The sequence below is a fragment of the Enoplosus armatus genome, chromosome 9, assembly GCF_043641665.1.
Source record: "Enoplosus armatus isolate fEnoArm2 chromosome 9, fEnoArm2.hap1, whole genome shotgun sequence".
Classification (NCBI taxonomy): domain Eukaryota; kingdom Metazoa; phylum Chordata; class Actinopteri; order Centrarchiformes; family Enoplosidae; genus Enoplosus; species Enoplosus armatus.
The window spans coordinates 24,332,478-24,345,427 of record NC_092188.1 but is presented as its reverse complement, the minus strand read 5'-3'; positions in this window follow the sequence as shown (position 1 = coordinate 24,345,427).

The window sequence follows — 12,950 nt, the reverse complement described above, 5'->3', positions numbered from 1 at the left end:
TATATATATATATATATATATATAAGCCCATATTCAATGCTTGTTTCCCCACTGCATCCTTCCTTGTGGCAATGTGTCACATGTCTCACAATCTCTTTGGAGCTACTGAAAAAACGTCTTTACAAGTACTAACAACCACAAAATGAGCGACTGTTTGTTTGGGTGGCTGATATTATCTGCCTGGCGTGGCTGATATTCAGTCCTCAGTCCTCTGCAGGACATAAAACACTCCACGAGGCTCAGGCGATGTGGGATCGCATGTCTGCACAGAGGGACAATACCCTGTGGTCCATTAAGGGCGTTCCAATTGCGAAATCCATTTTTGTTTTTGTTGTGGTGTGTGCGTAAATTTAAGTTGAAAATGCCAGATATGGCGATTTTCCGAGCGTTTAGGTGACTGTAGGATGGTTTCATGTCGGTAAAAAATTGCGCTTGGATGGGTTGACAAAATTTGGCCCCAAATATTGATATTATATATTTCTGGCTAACGATTACATTTTTTGAACCAACCTGGCAACATTGCCCAAGCAGCTAGAAGAAGCACTGAAACGGAGATTGATTGACAGACGGAACACGACGCTTCTGGTCTGGTTCGCCTGCTTGCTTTTCGTGCTTGTAAATAGTGTGTGTGTGTGTGTGTGTGTGTGTGTGTGTCAAACTCCGACAAAGACAACAGAGGACAGAAGCAACTCGTCAGTAAGTGACACCAAAGCGCGGTGGAGACTCTCAGCGTAGTTTTTTTATTATGTGATAGCATAGGGATAGCCTTCCAAGATTTAGCAGCCCCACCTCAAATACAATTTCTTTTTTTCGGGAGATTGGACCAGATACCAGATTAAAAGACAACGGCTTTGTGTGAAAGAACAAGATCATTGTTTGACTTTTTTAATTTATTGCACAGGGCCGTTTGAATGGGTGCTGGAAAGGAGACTTGCAGAGGTGGAAGGGGAGCCTGCAAAGAAGTGCTTATTCTCTCCATCACTCAACCCTCTCTCATTCTTAGTGTTGTTTTCTTCTGATTTGTCAGGAGTTTTTCCCTATATCAGCTTCTCTCCGTTAGGGATGTTTAGTTCTGCAAACCCAACCTGATAGTTCCTGGCCCCTCAGAGGCAGGAAAATTTTTTGGAGGCATTATCTATAGCTCAGGAATACAAAACTTTAACTGGGTGCATGCAGTCAAAAATGCAGGTGAAGAATCTGAGTATCTCAGATCTCCTGACCTGACATTTTTGGCTGGATTGCAGCAAAGCGGAGGGCCAGCCCTATAGACACGAAAGTCCGCCCGTGACTTACTGAGTGAGTGAGTGAGTGAGTGAGTGGTGAAGTCACACCATTGGTCGGTCGAGTGTTGGGACTTTCCCCATTGGCCGCGTTGCTCTTTCAAATTGAACAGGCGCGAACATTAGCTACGTACCCTAAAGGGCGCAGCCCTCTGACCTCTGGGTCATTTAAGTAGCTCAAGAAAAAGCTGCTATTGGGAGCCGATTGTCTGGTTTTAGCTAAACTTCCACGAGGTGAGACCACGAGGGAGAGGTGGGGGCCACGTGGTAAGTGGACATAAGTTAGACTAAAAGTCTTCAGCCTTAGAGGGCTGTGCCTATAGGCCACTCATAGAATCTGGAGTTACAGTATGTTCTATTTTGTATAGGTTCGGCTCTCTAAGGCTATTGCGAGTGTGTCCATCCGGTACCCACAAGCACAAAACACACACACACACCCAGTTCACGAGAAATCAATAACCAGTCCATCATCTAACTGACTATGTGCCAGCCGGATATCAACGGAAATATCTGTGTGCAGTGGGTGTTTGGAGATTGGTGGTACTCCGGCAAGATCCTGAAGGAACAGATCAATGCTGGAGGAGGTCCACATGCTTGAATTTGCCCCAAGCATTCAGAGAACTTTAACCTTAGCTCCAAACACAACGCAACGGCAGCAAATCATCAGACAACCGAACTGAACCCAATCAACACGTCCTTCCATGTTGTACACTGCAATATAAACACAGCAACCTTCATCAACACTCACCAATTAAAGCCAGATTATGATCTACTGTCGGCATATCTCAAGGAGAGGAGTCTTCTTACCCGAGGGAGGCTACTGAGACGATCTCAGAGAGGAGCAATTAAAGTAAACAAAAAGCAAAAATAATTCCAAACTACAAAGACCAAACAAAGACTTAAGACCCCCAAAAGGGTACCCTCGCCCCCCCCCCCCTGCTCTCGCGGTGTCGAAGACCCATAAAAGGTCAACCTCTGAACATCGTCTTAGCTATTGGATAACAATATGTGAGGGCATAAAGCGCAGTGGTTAGACTTAACTTTAGCAAACCTTCTGCTAACCCACATGACCTGTGAAACACGATGGAGCAACTGGAGCGACAGGGCGTATGTCGTATTTCAGTGCAGGGCTTATTGATGAACCACACGCTGTTCTTCCTGGCAGTCTTAAAGGTGCGAAGTCTGGACCCGTATTGATCACTTAAAGTTCATTTTTGAGTGACAAGATACTTGAACTCAATTTGAACCGTTACTTGGCATAGAGAGGGCGGGGGAGGGTATGACTTGGGCACATCACAGGCGGAAACCTCGATAGTTGCACTTGCACAATTACAGTAGGGCCTTTTAGCTTTTTCCACAGCTTTCAACTGTCTCACTCGGCCTTCATTGGCGAAAGAAGTCTGCTACGAACAATCCAAACCCGAGCTCCACTTTTCATCTGTATCACACTGTCGTCACCATGTGGACAGATGCTTAAAGGCAGAGGGATGTTGGGGATGGCGAAGCAAGCACCCTGCCGCAAAGCTTCCCCCAGGTTAGCAGTCTCAAATCCTTCCTGGGATTGTCTTTCAGCTCTTATATTAAAAAAAATCAAATATGGCGACTGAAGAGAACGTGTCAGAGCCGGAGAGAAAGCTTCCAGCCCCCAGTGATCTCTTTGTCTCGGAAAACACAGTAAGGGGGAAAAGATAAGTCACAAATATTGATTTCTTGCATCATGCAATTCATTCATATGAAGACAAATATTTCCTATTGACGCATGTTAAACAGCTCTAAATTGCCTCGAAGGTTGAGCCAAAGTTAACTGTCAGAATCGGTTTCTGAAATTGCCTTTTCAGCCAAACCACTTTATGGAATCGATGGCCTGAATAAGAAGCAATTAATTGACCTTGCAGTTCTCCGGGAAGCCGTAGTATCACTTCTCCACGCACACAGAGGGGCTGTTGAACAGCAGCATCCTTGGTCGTATATATATAAACTCCCATTTGAATACAAGAAAATATGTCTAACTGGAATGCTTTCTGCAAATGTTTCGCGGGAGTTCTGTCATGAAGCTAAATGGACTTAAAAGAAACATTCACATTCAAACACTTCTTTTTCTCACATAAAATTGTAACTGAGACTCATTTCTGTTGCTCTTTCATATTATAAATACCATCATGTCTCGTCTTTGACTGTAAGTGTAAGTGGTATGGACCCCCGCAGAGCAGACCGGACCAGACTCTGGTCTCTCCTTCCACCCTGAGCCACTGTGCTGACTAGTTGTCTCTGGTGTTCACAAACATCTCCACAACCTCTCTGGAGACATGCCATGTGCCAGCCTGCTTCCAAACCTCCACCGTCATCCCTGTCCCCCCCCCCCCCCCCCAAAAAAAACCAAGGACCACAGGACTTAATGACTACAGACTCATTGGCCTGAAGTCATTTGAGTGCCTTGCGCTGAGCCACCTCCACCAGGTCTGTAGACGACGACAGCTGCGCCGCCAGTCATCAGTCAGCTTCTGAGGTTTGTGGATGACACCACCCTTATTGGGCTCACCTGTGGTCGGGATGAGGGTAGAGAGCGTGACGGACTGCCAACTGCCATCCCTCCAAAAATCTGCACACCTCCGTGTCTCTGAGGCGGGAAAGGAAAGATTATGGCTGACCCCTCCCATCCCAGACAAAAAACTCTCTGAAACACTTCCCTCCGCCAACACTTTCTTCTCAACTGCTGCTGATGTCATCAACAAGGCCCCCAACTGACACTGAATCTCATCCCGCCCCATGGACACAAATTCCCAGAATGGCGAATGTTTTGTTCCCACTTTAAGCTGGCGGCGTAAAACCCTTTTATCAACTTTATCAATTTTAGGGAAGGCCTCCTATATTTACGAGAGCTCCAGCACATGTTAGGAGTCACCAGGAGATGGGGAGCATCATGGATGCACATTAGATGCAGAGCAGAGGTATTCATCGATGACAATGAGCTTATGAAAACATACAATTTTTCTGCAATGATTGCTCAATTATTCGATTATGCGATCGAAAGAAAGTTAGTTTCCAACTACTTTGATAACCGATAAATCGTCTCAGTCAGTTTTTCAAGCGGAAACGTCAAACGTTTGCTGGTCCCGGCTTCTTAAATGTGAGGATCTGCTGCGTTTCTTTGTCGTTTATGACAGTAATTGAAGAGTCTTTTGGGGTTTTGGACTGTCGTTTGGACAAAAGACGCAATTTGAAGGCGACACTTTGGGCTCTGGGAAATTGGGACAATGGGACAATCATCGGCATATTGATCGATAATGGAAATAAATGTTAGTTGCAGCCCTAGCTGTTTTAGAAATTACGACATTATTGACATTATTATTGACAGTTGCAATTTGGAATATTAGCTTTATGTGTATATGCAAACCATGTAGGTGACTAACCTATCCAGGTTATATATGAAAAACTGTGATTCCAAAATGAATAAATAGCTTAAATCTCATAATCTCATTTACTAATAATCCATTCACAGGGTAACCAACAATAAATGTATACAATTTAAAATATTATACAGATAAACTGACTCCTCTGTATGGCGTATAACAGTACCATATAATAGTAATAGCAGTATATCCTATATATATATATATACCAACATATCATAGTTTACCATAGTGTCCAGTTTTCTTAAATGTTTTCAACTCCTTCCATTCAGCCATAATATGTTTCCTGTCATTCCAGTATGATCTATAACCATGAATGGCAAAAAATATCCCCAAAACAATTATGCAATATTTTATATTGTAAAACAGTACTGCATAAAAAAAAAAAAAAGGTCAGCGGTAATGTAAATGTGATTTCATATGATAAATGACTAGATATGATAAACAAGCAAAACCATTAGTATGGTTCTTAAAATGTCTAAAATGCATTAGCATGTGTTATACTTTAATGATCCACTGTTCTGCGCTTATTCATTCAAGTTCCATTTACTTCACGAAAGACATTCGTGTGCATTTGCTTTTCTACTGAGTGACCTTACAGCTTAATAGTGTGTGAGCAAATGAGTGTGTGTGTGTGTGTGTGTGTGTGTGTGTGTGTGTGTGCCTCCCATGCTAACGCGCACACCTGTGCTCAGTGGTGGCTCCGGCGGGCGGGCACGGCGGTTGGTTTGATATTCAGCACCACGACCAACATAATGAGACCTCTGAGAGGGCAGCGGGCTGATACCGACAGATGGCCACATCCGCTGGACGTAAGAGCACTAAAACATTTGGAAAAACGCCGCATGCTGTGAGTGCTTTGCGCGGGCCGGCAGCAGTGTTACTTCAGGAGACTGGGAGGCCCGGAGAGAGCGGTGGTGGGGATCCAGCGGACTGAGTGCTGCTGACGTCAGTGCCTGGCTGTCTGCTACTCCCGAGGAGAGAATGATAGTCTTTTAAGTTGCAGACACAACTGATGCAGATGCACTTTTATTCCACTTCCGCTGGTTCGTTTACGTTCTGTAATGTAGTCATAGATCACGGGGTCTTGCAAGTAGCTGGTTTCCTGGGGAAAAAAAATGAACCCAGCATCAAATTTTACTGTGTATCAACAGGGGTGGCCCAAGCCTTTTTGGAACCCTAAGGAGAGTTTGACCCCCCCCCCCCACCCCCTTTAATTAGATGGATCAATACAATGAAAAGTAACCAAACAAACAACGGTAGCAGGTCTAGACCATACTCTACAGAGACCCAACAGTTCCCACCATGAGCAAGCACTTGGTGATACTGGCAAGGAAAAACTTCCTTTTAAGAGGCAGAAACCTCGAGCAGAACCAAGACTCTAGGTGGGGGGGGGGGGGGGTCATCTGCTTTGACCGACATTGCGGTCTTCAGACTGTGCAATGGCAGTAAAATAATTACGAACGATGGAGAGTCAGGACGTTAAGAGGTGCAACGTATATAATGTACCGTAGATATAACATTTAACACATTTTCATTGTACATTTTCAAGTATTTTCATTCAACGGTAGCTGGGACCGGTCATGTGATACAGTCATGTGATGCAGAGAGGAAGTATTGAGTACTTGAGAGCAGTCTGCTGGTTAACCGTTCCTTTAGTTTGCAGTGTAACGCTGTACACACTGACGTTATCAGGCAATTTTTGAACACAGCTCATCTTGTTCAACTGAGACGGGGATTCACCGTCCTCCATTATGCGACCACCTGTTGTCACGTGACTCGCATTTTCCACGTAGGTCATGTGACAATGTGTCCGCTAATTAAGACTGCGACATGCAATTGAGAGTCGTGGAAAAAGCAATAAGTGAACCTCAAGATGTTCTTCAGCAAGATAGCTCAACAGTTTTGAACCTTCACTTTTGCGTTGCACAAAATAACAGTCTGCAATTTAAATTACCAAAAGAAACTAATACCACAACTGAACCGAACCTGGGTAACCTCTCTGGTGCAGTATAAAAACAGTACAAAAGACATACCATCATGTACTGAAACACAGACTATAGCTGAAATCTCTTCACAGCTTATACAGTACTGTATACAGACATTCTGATGACTACCTATGTGACTGAAAACCTAATTGTGTAACTGTACAGTAATTTCTCTTTTTAGGGGCCCTACAGTAGCCTGCAGACATTGCTCTTGCCTTTACTGTTGGTTATGCCAGTTTATGTACCATCAAAAGCTGCTTGTTGTCAGATGTCGGTCTGATTTCCTGGCTGAACAAATTGAACAAATCGAAAAGAGAGAAAAGGAGAATCTGTTGGAACTGTTTGTTGGTGAGCAGCAGCCGGGAACACGGACGCCGCGAGTCCTGTCGATACACTGTGAGGTTGCTAAGCAACCGGCCGGAAACCCCTGGGCCGATGGATAAACTGTTTGTTAAAATCGTTGTGGTATGTAACCACGAATTGTTACAGTTCATGATTCAGTGTGGTCATTAGTGCGCTTCAGAGGTGTTGTTAGGTATATTTTTGAACTTTGGACAAAGACAGGCTAGCTGCCCCCCCCCACCTCCCTTCCATGACTTCAGAGACATGTGGCTGTCTCTCTCGTGGAAGGGTTGTGGAGGTGCTTGAAATGACGCACCTGCTCGGCCAGTCTAGTTTCAGAGGCGTCCATGTTGAAATGCCGTGTCCCGCACGTCGCCTAGTTACAAACGTTCAGAGGCGCGCGAGCACGCGCCCTCGATAACTTACTCGTAGCCTAATGCACGTGAGCAATGACGCCACTGAGCAACACTGCAGCAACCGTAAATCCAGCTTCAGAGTGCCTTTAGTTTGCCAAAGTGCAATACAACATTTTTTCCCCCATAGTGGCATGACTTGTAATAAATCATAAAACACTTTTTTTTCTTTATAGTGACAACATGTAGGCATTTTATTGTGAGAGCTTGATTTTTCTTCTTTCTTTCTTTCTCTTTTTTTTTTTTACCTTCAGCAGAGAATTTGTTTGACGACAGGTTGAGAGAAATGCACTCAGCCAGTAGAAGTGTTGTGCTGAAGGCTAATCTGTGTATGAAATGCGCTGTCTCAAAGCCAGTGTTTATCTGTATTCACAAAATGATGTGGGGGGGACACATGCCACGGCAGCAGCAGCAGCAGCAGCACCATCCACCCACTCACTCACTCTCACACACACACACACACACACACACACACACACACACACACATAGTCTGAATCTTTTGACCTGTTGATCCAATTTGAGGTAAAGGCCTCAGTGACACATGGAAATGTAATCAATATGCATGCTTCAAATCAACGGGGCCAGGAAAAAGAAGAGCGATGGGATGGCAGACTGCTTGATAGAGTGTGTGTGTGTGGGGGGGGCGGAATTAAGAGACACCACAAGATGCAGAGAAGCAAGAGCTGACGATGGTATATATACGTGTGTGGGTGTGCATATGTGCGTGTGTGTACTGTACATAGATTGAATTCTAATTACACTCGTGAAAGCCATTGGGACGCTCTGCATATAAGCAGCCATGTGCACACCGCACACGTTGATCTTATTCACAACTCTGCAATCTCAGATGTTGACGGTAAGTAGTTCTGTGACGAGCTCCAGCCTACAGCACTTAAGCCCTCCTGAATACTCGACCGCCAAGGCAGAATCTCAGAGCAACACATATTTCTGACGATTAGGCAGCCTTTCGGAGGGCAGATTCTGCCACACACCGGGGTGCAGACTAATCCACGGTTCGCTTTCAGAGACGTGCGAGAGGCTCCGTCACTCCAGGCGATTACATCAAGGTTAAAGGACTTTGCCCTGTGTCTCGTGCTGCAGCTCCAAAGCCGCCCCCCCCCCAAAGAAAACTGTTTTCCGTCTGTCCAGAGGACCGCATTATTTCTCCTCTGTAGTGTGTGCGGATGCTGTGTGGGTTCCCCGGCGCCTCGCCTGCAGCTACTAAGTCAGCCATCTCTGAAGTGTGAAAGCCCGTCTTTGAAAGCACAGGAATGGAATTTTCTTTGGAGTTTTCCAAAGACTGCCACAGACTACAGGATTATGATTGCTACAGGGTTGTTTTGCTACACTCTGACATAATGAAACAAGCTAAGCAGCCGCAGGCGAGGCAGAGCATGGCGGCAAACCCAGAAAACTCCCCACATGAAGACAAGTTTGTTGTTTTGAGGTAATACTGCTTCAACATCGGTCCCAAACTGGATCTCATTTGAAAGTCCTACAAATTGGTCTGACAAACTGAGTCACTTAATTACCAGTTTTGAATCGCCTTGGTTACCCGTTCTGGATGGAACCGGTGTCAGTACTGGGAACCCGCCACTCCACAGTGTGTGGTTTGATGGTATGACTACTGCACATCTCATGTATGTACCGTTGTTGTGGGTGCTCATGTGGGCAAAAGTCAGGCATGTTATTCTTATCGTATTTTCATTCATTCATACACAAATTCCCCAACAACGTACAGGATACAACTGCTTTATTTTCACCTCAACACATCAACAATGTACATAATAAGTGAATTACCTCATCGGGACATCTGATTGGTTGACCGCTCAAAATACCACATCTCCCTTCCTTAGTTTAAGGACTAAAAACTGATCTTTCTTTACAGAACTTAAACAGACTTTAATGTCTATTGACTTCATTGTTTGCATTGACCATTGTCCCAAATCATCTTTACGATAAAGTTACGTGTTTCGAATCCCCACAAAGTCACAAAGGGAAGGACTTTAACTGCTCGCAGACCAGTAGTCCTGATGCTGCGCTCATTGCTGCTGGAGACTTCAATCAGGCTAACCTTAAGAAGGTCCATCAACATATTGACTGTGCCACAAAACACTTCTGGGTCACTGGTTGATGTTCAAAAATGGCTACAGAGTGGAATTGCTGCCCACGTGTGGCCATCTTGCTGAGGTCAAAGTATGTAAACAAACTATGACGCATACCCCCAGTGACGCGAGAGTTCAGGAAATGGCCAGGCCGCCCTACAGTCTGCACAACATGACAGTCTGGAGAACATTCTAGGGCCCCACCGTCAACATCACCGACGACATCAATGGATTCACTGAGTGTGTGGTGGATTTCATTCGTAAAACAGAAGCAACTGTACCCAAAACTGCAATTAAATCATTCCACGACCAGAAACCATGGATTACCAGAACCAATCCGAGATGCCATAAACACACATCGCTGCAGCCCTACAAGTTAAAGCTGCAGTCTGGCAACATGGACAATTATAAAGCAGAGGCCTACAAGGTAAAAAGAGCAGTAAAGGGGGCAAAAAGGGACATTTCCAGGAGGACAATCCCAGAAGCACAAATTACAAACCCTCCTTGTCAAGTACCGATGCATCTCTAAGCAGGTGAGCTAAACAACTTTTATGCTCGCTTTGTTGCCGTCGGCAGCCAGCAAGCAAAAGCAGCTGAAGCAGAAGTTGGATGGATGGGTTTACCTTTCACACCTAAGGAGGGCCTTCAAATCTGTGTGAACATCTAGAAAGCAGCAGGACCAGACCAGGTATCAGTGGGTGGGTCCTCAGACTATGCGCTGACCGACTAGCGCCGGTGTTCACAATGTTATTCAACCTGTCCCTGGCTGAGTCCGTCATACCCAGATGCTTCAAGGAGTTCACCATCCTTCCAGTTTAGGTGGATATGTGTAACCAGTTCTTGTTAGTTCAGGGTTTCTTGTCCCAGCATCATCAGCATGTTACAACAACAACAACAACAACAACAACAACAACATTTCAGTACTTTTCACCATCTCTCACTCTATGAGGCAGATGAAACTGGCAATGTAAAAAAAACAAACAACGCAGTTTATCGTGAAACCCGTTAATAATAAATTCATTTTTGCCGTTTCTGAAAACAATGGAGTCTCAAAATCCTGCCGAATCCTGTAATTATTTAGTAAAAGATATATATTGTTTTTTTTTAAATGAATTGTAGGTGGAGAGAGAGAGAGAGAGAGAGAGAGGAACTTGAGGATTACATTTTTGAACAAGTCATGAGCATCTCTTATGAACATTTACTAATTAAAATGACATTTCCACCGTGCCTGTGGTTGTGCCATGCAGCACAGCCCTCAATTCCCCCCTTTCGCTCCATCCTGAGCAGCGGAGAAATATTTACCCATTGTTAACTACGCCTAATGCCTGTGTGTGGCTGCTTGCCCATGCCATTAGTTTGCTTAAGAAGCAGAGAGCGTTTTTTTTTCACAAAGGAAATTAGCTCTTTGGCCCATAATCACTGGAGTCCAATGAAATTAGTCTGAGAGGGAACAACTGATTGGTTGTTGTTTTTCAGCAAAAAGATGGTTACATTCTCGGCGCGTTTGCTTCGCGGCTTCCCTTCCAGTTTATAACATCCCGTTCCGACTGATGTGCTCTCATTATTGCTTTTTCTTCTTATTCTTGCCTTCTTCTGGTAATAGTCCCTGCGCTGTAACGCACGGCCCGTGCTCTTGTGCCCTGCATTGTGTCTACACCAAGGAGAAGCAGCTAAATAGAAGCTTTCGTGCTAACAGCCTTCAACTGCAGTTTCCTTGGAAGAGGACTGACACAGCTTTTTGGCGATTGAGTCTAGTCTAAAGAGGTGGCAATGTAGATTGTTGTACCAAATGTCAATGAGTTTTAGTTCCGATAAGTATGAAGGTGTGATTGCTCAACTATAGTGTAGTGCACCCCCATGGACCCCCATGGACGCATATATCCACTAGATGGAAGTTGTGCCCCAAATGCATATATTACAATTATAACCATAGGCAGGGTGCAGGACAGGCGGACTGGTGGAAGGCGGAGCAGGAGCCCCGCGGCAGGAGGCCAGGCTGGAGGCTAGCAGGAGGAGGTGTGAAGACGAACCTGGGGAATAAACACACAAGTACAACTGAAGCTAATATCATTCGTTTTACATGTATTCAGTCGTAGACCAAGTTATTGAGGAGAAATTGAACATGCGACGTAACTGGTGGGCGGAGCTAGATTAAAAAGTCAAATGTCCACCCCACGGTGCTGCTAAATGATAAGTAAGGGGATCACGTCGGCGTCAGTAGGATTCATCCTCTGGGGAACGTGAATGTCTACGTAACATTTCGTGGCAATACTTCCAATAGTTGTTGAGATATTCAAAGATCCCTATGTTTTTTTTTTTTCAGACATATATAAAATACCACTATTATTTTGTGTCTGATATGTTTTTTCCACAAGTTAAATGAACTGGTTAAAGAATCTGCTCCTTTACCCTAATTGAAAAGTCCAGAATCTATGAATATGCAAATGCGCTGGACACAAGATGTCTCCGACTTCACTGTCCAAGTCCATTCGCGCTGGAAGCTCACACGTGTGGGACGCATACTGGACCAGGACCGGCTTCCAAACTAGTTGTGATGTCACAAAAAAAAAACTCCGTACCGTGACATACGTAATTGTGCGCAGAGAGAAACAAACATCCGAGACGAGAGCGGAGTGAGAACTTTCAGTCTGGATCAAAGTGGGTGGTCCGACAGACAAGGCCGAGCGGCATTTTGTTAGACCTTTGGAGGTTTCATTAAAGAGAGCAATGAGCAATGTGTTTAGCCAAGGGTTTGGAAAATAAGAGTATATATATGTTGCATATTAAGTGGTTCAAGACGTTTCCGTGGAGATTTGACGGAAACAAAATTCACAGTGCCAATTTTCTCACCACCGAAATTGTTTGCAATGACACAGTTTCAGTTGTCCACAGGCTTCATCGTCTGTCACGGCAACTAGCAACTAACTCTTTACAGCCACCATTCAATCCTACAAAGATGGTGTAAAGATTATAGATACACATGTCTCCACCTTTTGGAGTTATAAAAGCTTATAATAACATATTCTACATGCCCCCCCCCCCCCCCCCTCGCCCCCCCATCTGTATGGCAGACCTGTTATTCCTGCTTCACTGGGCTCATTTATATGGAACAGTGGTGACAGTGTGTGTGTTTGTGCGACTGCGGCCTTTGGTCCTTAGTCAGACCTTCGGTACAAACAAGGAAAGAAATAAGTGGGGTTAGAACAAGCAGTGCACGCAATGCACGCACACACACACACACACACACACACACACACACACACAGCGCCACACATGAAGACAGCAGAACAAGCTGCAGTCGATAGCCTAATACAATGAAAGCTACTGACTTCACCGCTCATGCAGGAAGGCCGACTTAGGAGAGATTATCTTGGCTTGATAATGACAACGGCGTCACACTGAAATCAATG